The sequence below is a fragment of the Phoenix dactylifera genome, unplaced genomic scaffold (assembly GCF_009389715.1).
Source record: "Phoenix dactylifera cultivar Barhee BC4 unplaced genomic scaffold, palm_55x_up_171113_PBpolish2nd_filt_p 000557F, whole genome shotgun sequence".
In the NCBI taxonomy this organism is placed as follows: Eukaryota; Viridiplantae; Streptophyta; class Magnoliopsida; order Arecales; family Arecaceae; genus Phoenix; species Phoenix dactylifera.
The window spans coordinates 29,300-35,233 of NW_024067964.1; the positions used below are offsets into that span (position 1 = coordinate 29,300).

General features: G+C 38.7%; 1 long non-coding RNA gene across 1 annotated transcript; it reads left to right on the forward strand.

The window, feature by feature from the left end:
- The first annotated feature begins 517 nt into the window (after positions 1 to 517).
- On the forward strand, positions 518 to 2,134 carry LOC103699251. The gene is made up of 2 exons (XR_602843.4): positions 518 to 656; positions 1,779 to 2,134. It is a non-coding gene; the product is annotated as an uncharacterized LOC103699251 (long non-coding RNA).
- Positions 2,135 to 5,934: the final 3,800 nt, after the last annotated feature.

Below are 5,934 nucleotides of genomic sequence, written 5' to 3' on the forward strand. Positions count from 1 at the left end.
ATCTTTTTAGGGTTTTCTTAAATCAAATTCTACAATCTTTCATAGTTGTGTACGTATTAATTCCTATATTTTTTATATTTGCATAATATTCCGTGTAATCCTATAATTTGTTACATATAAGTCCTTAGTGATCCAGGCTTAAACCGAATATTCTTGGTTTATTCCTCTAATGTGTGTTAGTTTGCTAAAAGTTTCTATCTTGTTGACTATTTCGCCCAGTTTCTCTTTGCTTCAGCCCACTTCAAGAGCTTTTTAATCTTTTTCAACTGTAGTAACCTTTATCCTTGGTTTGGTTGAGAAACACTAGTAGGAATATTTAATATACATAACAAAGCATATAGCAGGGATCAATATCCAAATATAAAGATTGAAGGGATTGATATGGAAATAGGAAAGATTGTAAGGACTAGTATGAAAAGAGACCATCCTTTTGATGAATTAGCACCACAGTTCCCTTCTATTGCATGGTTTATATATATTTATATATACACCCACACACACATTTCATTGAATAAGTGGCATGTGAATGTGAAACAGACTGCTTAATATTTGGTTAATTATTTTTGGAGCAGGCTAAAAGAGATCCAATACCTTTACACCGTGCTGCAAAACTGTTGATTAATATGCAATTGGAGAGTGGTGAATTTCCACAGCAAGTAAGTCGCCATTACTTATCAGCTAAATAATTATATGGTAATGGTGCCAACAATTAATTGGTAGCATCTCAAAAAACCAATGTATGCATTTTATAAATGGGGCCAAGTGGAAACAATTCAATATCCTTTTGACAATTATGCTTCATGTTTTTTGTTCAATAAACTACTAGAGAAAATTGAATGATATGCTATCTACAATAGGTCTTGATGTGCATCATCTGAAATGTCTAGAAACCAAAATCATATTTTTTTAAAGATGTCCTACTTGTTAGCTACAAGGACAGATCTTAGTAAATTTCAACGGCTCTTTTATAACATTTTGCTTTCATTTCTGATTTTAGAAACAGGCAAACCTATTGAATTTTACTTCATAAATATGAGATTTGTAGATCATGCTCAAAAAGATCCTGAAATTGTATCCTCTGCTCGATGCATAGGTAAGAGGTTTTTAAAATGATATGATTTTTTCTTTCTAGGCATTTTAAACATAATCAGCTATAATCTTCTACTTAGATGGCCCATAACGGGTTCTCTCTCCCTTTGTGTTTTCACTCGGTGTTGTCAGTTGGTAATTATTTATTAGTTGAAGGTTGTTTGCTTATGTTTTGACGGCCATTGCATATTTTAAATCCTTTATACCCAAACCAAAAAAAAAAAAAAAAATCCTTTATACAAAGTTCTAGCTAAATAACTTATTTATGGATTTATATGGTACTGAGTGCTCTCCATCCAATGTGGGTATATGGCAAAAGAAAAAAAAAGTGCTCTCTTTTTGTACTTCAATTCTATCATACTATTGTTGAAACTTTAATATCTCCACTTATAGCTTAATATGCCCAAACTAGAAGGGAATAAGATGGTAGAATAATGGAGTTGCCTCAGGCACTTCAAGGTATTTTATTTTTTGATTTTATTGGGTGCATCCGTACTCGTCTGATATGATCCATCCGTCTTAGCGAAAAAAAAGAGAGTAAAATATTTCATCTGTCTTTGATGAAGCTCAATAAGCTTGGCGTTTGAGAGGATGTCTGAATTGAAGTTCTGAAATGTCAAGTGATAACAGTTGCTGTTGATGACGCTCCTCCTTTATATACTGGATATGACCATTTTTTTTGAGTGCAGGAAGTCACAGGGTGCTTTTGCGATTCTGCCACGCTCACTTACAGCAACTACAGGAACATTTTTCCAACATGGGCCCTTGGAAAATATTCGACTGAAGTCTTTCTCCATGCCAAGAAATGAAGAGCCTACACGTCTACTTATATCACTGTTGTTGCCTGGATACTATTAGTAGTTCCCCATGTCATGTACTTCTCCCAATGAAAGAACTATAGTATGCTACACGTCTACTTATATCACTGTTGTTGCCTGGATACTAATAGTAGCTTCCATGTCATGTACTTCTCCAAATGAAAGAACCATAGTATGCTGGAACAGCCAATAGGCTTTAATTATATTTAAAGTGTGGAATATGCCTACAAAATCTGTTTGGAAAAAAGAAAACATATAGCCTCTTGCTTGGATCATCCTTTATTCCTATCGACCCTATTCGTTTGAAGAGAAAAATAAAAATAGAGATATATGAGCAATATATCACAATATGTAAATCTTACGTTACCTTATCGGATCAAGCATAAGTTTTTTATGTTAATGCATCATTTATTAAAAATAACAATTATTGCCAAAATAAAGCATTTCATAGTACATTATTTTTAAAACTAGTCATAAAGCCAATCCTACATGCATAAATTACAATTTCATAAACATAATTCCATATTTATATGACAAATAAATTCACAAATCATTCTTCATGTCAATTAAACCTATCATGGATTAAAATATTGCTCACAGATATTCGTGCTATGATCACTATAACCTGTGACAGAGTCATTTTTGTAATCGACAAGATATCATATTTTGTATTTGTTACCAACTTTATCCTATTGGCAGAGAGCCATTTTTGTTAGATTCTAGCTCCAGGATATCGATTTCTTCAATCCTAGGGATCATATATAGCTTTGTAAGAGCCTTTAAAAAACTTATATCTTTTTTTTAAAATATGCACGTATATAGATGAAAAATACTAAATAACATGATCAAATTCATATTTCATAATAAAGCTATTTCATTAAAATGTTCATAGAACTACTTTTCATAATAAAGCATGATTTTCATAATATATATGCTGATCTATAATTTAAAAAAAAATATGATATTTCACAAATAAATCTTATGCAAGAAAAATATGATAATTTGAAAAATAATTAAGAAGTGTAAAATCTACTTACTTCTTTTGCCTTAGACTGACAAACATCGCTAGGTAAATCTGTTAAACCTATTTAAAAATATTAAAAATAAAATTAATCTCTATTAAATGACTTGAATGGAATTAAAGTAATAAGAAATAGAGACGATTAACCAGATGATGGCGTTCAACAATTTCGGATGGGTCAGGCTTGAGCGACACAATTAATAAATTATATGACATTGAATCCATCAGGGCTAAGGTCGTCCAACAAAGTTCATCATCAGTGGGTTCTATAGACACTTGACAGGGCTGGAGTGATCGGTCTAGAAGGCATCTCAAAAACTAGGGCAGTTTATGTGAGACACGGGCTGAAGTCGGCAGCCCCTACCGACTTCAGTCCCGTTCCCTCTTTTGGAAAGACCGGAACAGATTGCGATCCTCTCCGGCTCTTTCGGGGGCGGTCAGGGCGAGGATGCTGCAAGTCCCGCGGCACCCCCCCTTCCAGCTAATCCACGGCCGAACCGCGGCCGCGGATTTCGCTCGGCCGCCGCGATCTTCGCGGCGGAGAGCCATCACGAGGGGGTGATAAATACCCCCCAAGCCCTCCTCCCTAGGGCACCTCCGAGCTCCTCCTCCTCTTCCCTCCTTCCCTCCTCCTCTCCTTGGTGATCGGCGTGCCTTCCCGACCGAGCGCCGTCCGGATCCACCACCACAACCCGAGCCTCCCCTGTTTCTGGATCTACTTCCCCTTCGGAAAGTGTTGTCGCCGCCGCCGCTTGACCGCTGGATCGAGGCTCCCGCGGCCGAGATCTTCCTCCCACCGCCTCTGCCACCGCCGGTAAGCTCCCTCCAGCATTTGATTCCAAGATCAATCATGTCATATTTTCTTTGTTTTGGCCCCAAACCGAGATCATTCTTGGTTGTTCTTCTGACGCCGGCCACCACAGCGGCCACCGGCCGCCACCGCAGTCGGCCAGCCGTCGACCGAGAAATGGCCTCCGGCCACCCAGGCCGACCATCATGCCGGCCCTCTTCCTTCCCCCCAATTTTCTTTCTTCCTCCTTTCCCTTCCCTGTCCGTGGGGTTTTGGGGAGGAAGAAGGCCCCTACGGGCCGAACAGGGCCAAGCATGGGCCCTGTTCACCGTGGGCCCGACTTGGGCTCGGTTCACTGTGGGCCTAACTTGGGCCCGGTTAAAAAAAAAAAACCCCGAAATCCGAAATCCGAAAATCCGAAACCCGACCCGAAACCCGGAACCCGGAACCCGGCACCTGAAACCCGAACCCGTTTAGCCAATAAATGGAATTTTGCAATTAAGCCCTGACAGTATATTATTTCATAAAAAGGGTCTTCTGTAATTTATGATGGATCTCTATAAGAAAGATTTATTATGTAAAGGTCCTCAAATATATTGTTTGGTTCCTTTACTCAAGTTTTATTATAGAACAGTATCCTGTAATTAAGTATTAGTCCCTGCAATAAATTTTATTGCATAAATGAACCAACTAGAAGCCAACCTTGGGGGCCCTATTGGGCCGAGTCTATACGGGCCCATTGGGCCGTGTCCGATATGGGCCCTATCGGGCCATGCCCATTATGGGCCAACTCAGGGCCCTGTTAGGCCATGTACAATAGTATTATTTTTTTTAGTTCTGCTTAGCTCTGAAATTAACAAAAAATTAATTAAATTTAAATAGGTGAATTTGATCTGCCTCAGAAGTAGGGATTAAGCAAGAAGAGATAAGTAACTTAATGCTTCAAAGTGCATTTTTTCTAAAATAATTATTAGTAGATTAAATTTTGAAATATATTTTGTATTTAGTAAAATGGGTCTGGCATGTTAAATTTTATTTAAAAATTACGTTATATGCTCTGAAATCCATAAACTATGACTGGGCAATTTATGAAATCTGTTTTTATATATATGCATTCTCAGCATGGCTATGATCTGATCTGTTCTATTCTGGCCCGCCAATGGGGATTGTACGTTGGACCTGTCGACTTGTAATCTGTGAGGAACCGATTTCGACATGAGCTGCCATCGGTGGGTAAATATGGTGGATTTGGCACTTTTGTGCAACACCGGCTGCCATCGGTGGATTTGGCACTTTTGTGCAACACCGACTGCCATCGGTGGATAAAAATAGTGGATTTGGCACCTTGTGCAACCCATGCCACTGGGTTACGTGACCGTAGCCTATTATGTTGAGATTCTGGTATCAGAGTTTTTGGAAAAATGATAATAAGTTCTGAAAATAGTAAAACGATGTTATTTATGATTTATTCTAGTCATTATCCTATATTTTGACCTGATATGCTCCGACCCCACTTTGGGGTATTTTGTTGCTTACTGGGCTAGGGTAGCTCATTATTTTATTTTCTCTATTTTTCAGATCCAGAGGCTTGATCGCACGGGATTAGGGAGTGCGTTAGTTGTTCCGATGATTCCATCAGTTATTGGCATTTCAGTTAGATTAGTTTGGACATTTGAATTATGTTAGCAAATGTTATTTTGAAATTTTGTAAGACTGCTTTTGAATAAATTTAAATAATTATGTCGATTTTGAACATCTGTATTTGCTTTGATATGATCCGATGCCTTGCACGCCTGTGCGGCCCGCCGTGCGGGCGTGCGGCGTCTGCCGCGCCTCGGGCTCGGGGCGTGACAGATTTGGTGGTATCAGAGCCAGGTTTAAGATCACTAAGGATTGTAACAGAAACAATTATATTGAGCCTAAGTTTTAGGATTTGTAGGATTCGTCAGAAAGGTTGAGAGATGGGTAGTAACTGGACAAAGGGATAATGTTCATTTGTTTTGTTAACTATTTTGTATTATTCTGTTTGGATAAATTTTTAAAATTTACATATTTTCACTGAATCAGAATGCCGCCTCACCGTGTCCGTAGCTTGAATCGGATGGTTGGGCATTCTCGGGGAAGAGCCCCTACTAACCAAGCTGGTGAGGCATCGCATAGCTCAGGACCCCAAGGTCAATCAACTCCAGAAACTGCCGCCGGAAATCAAATCCGGG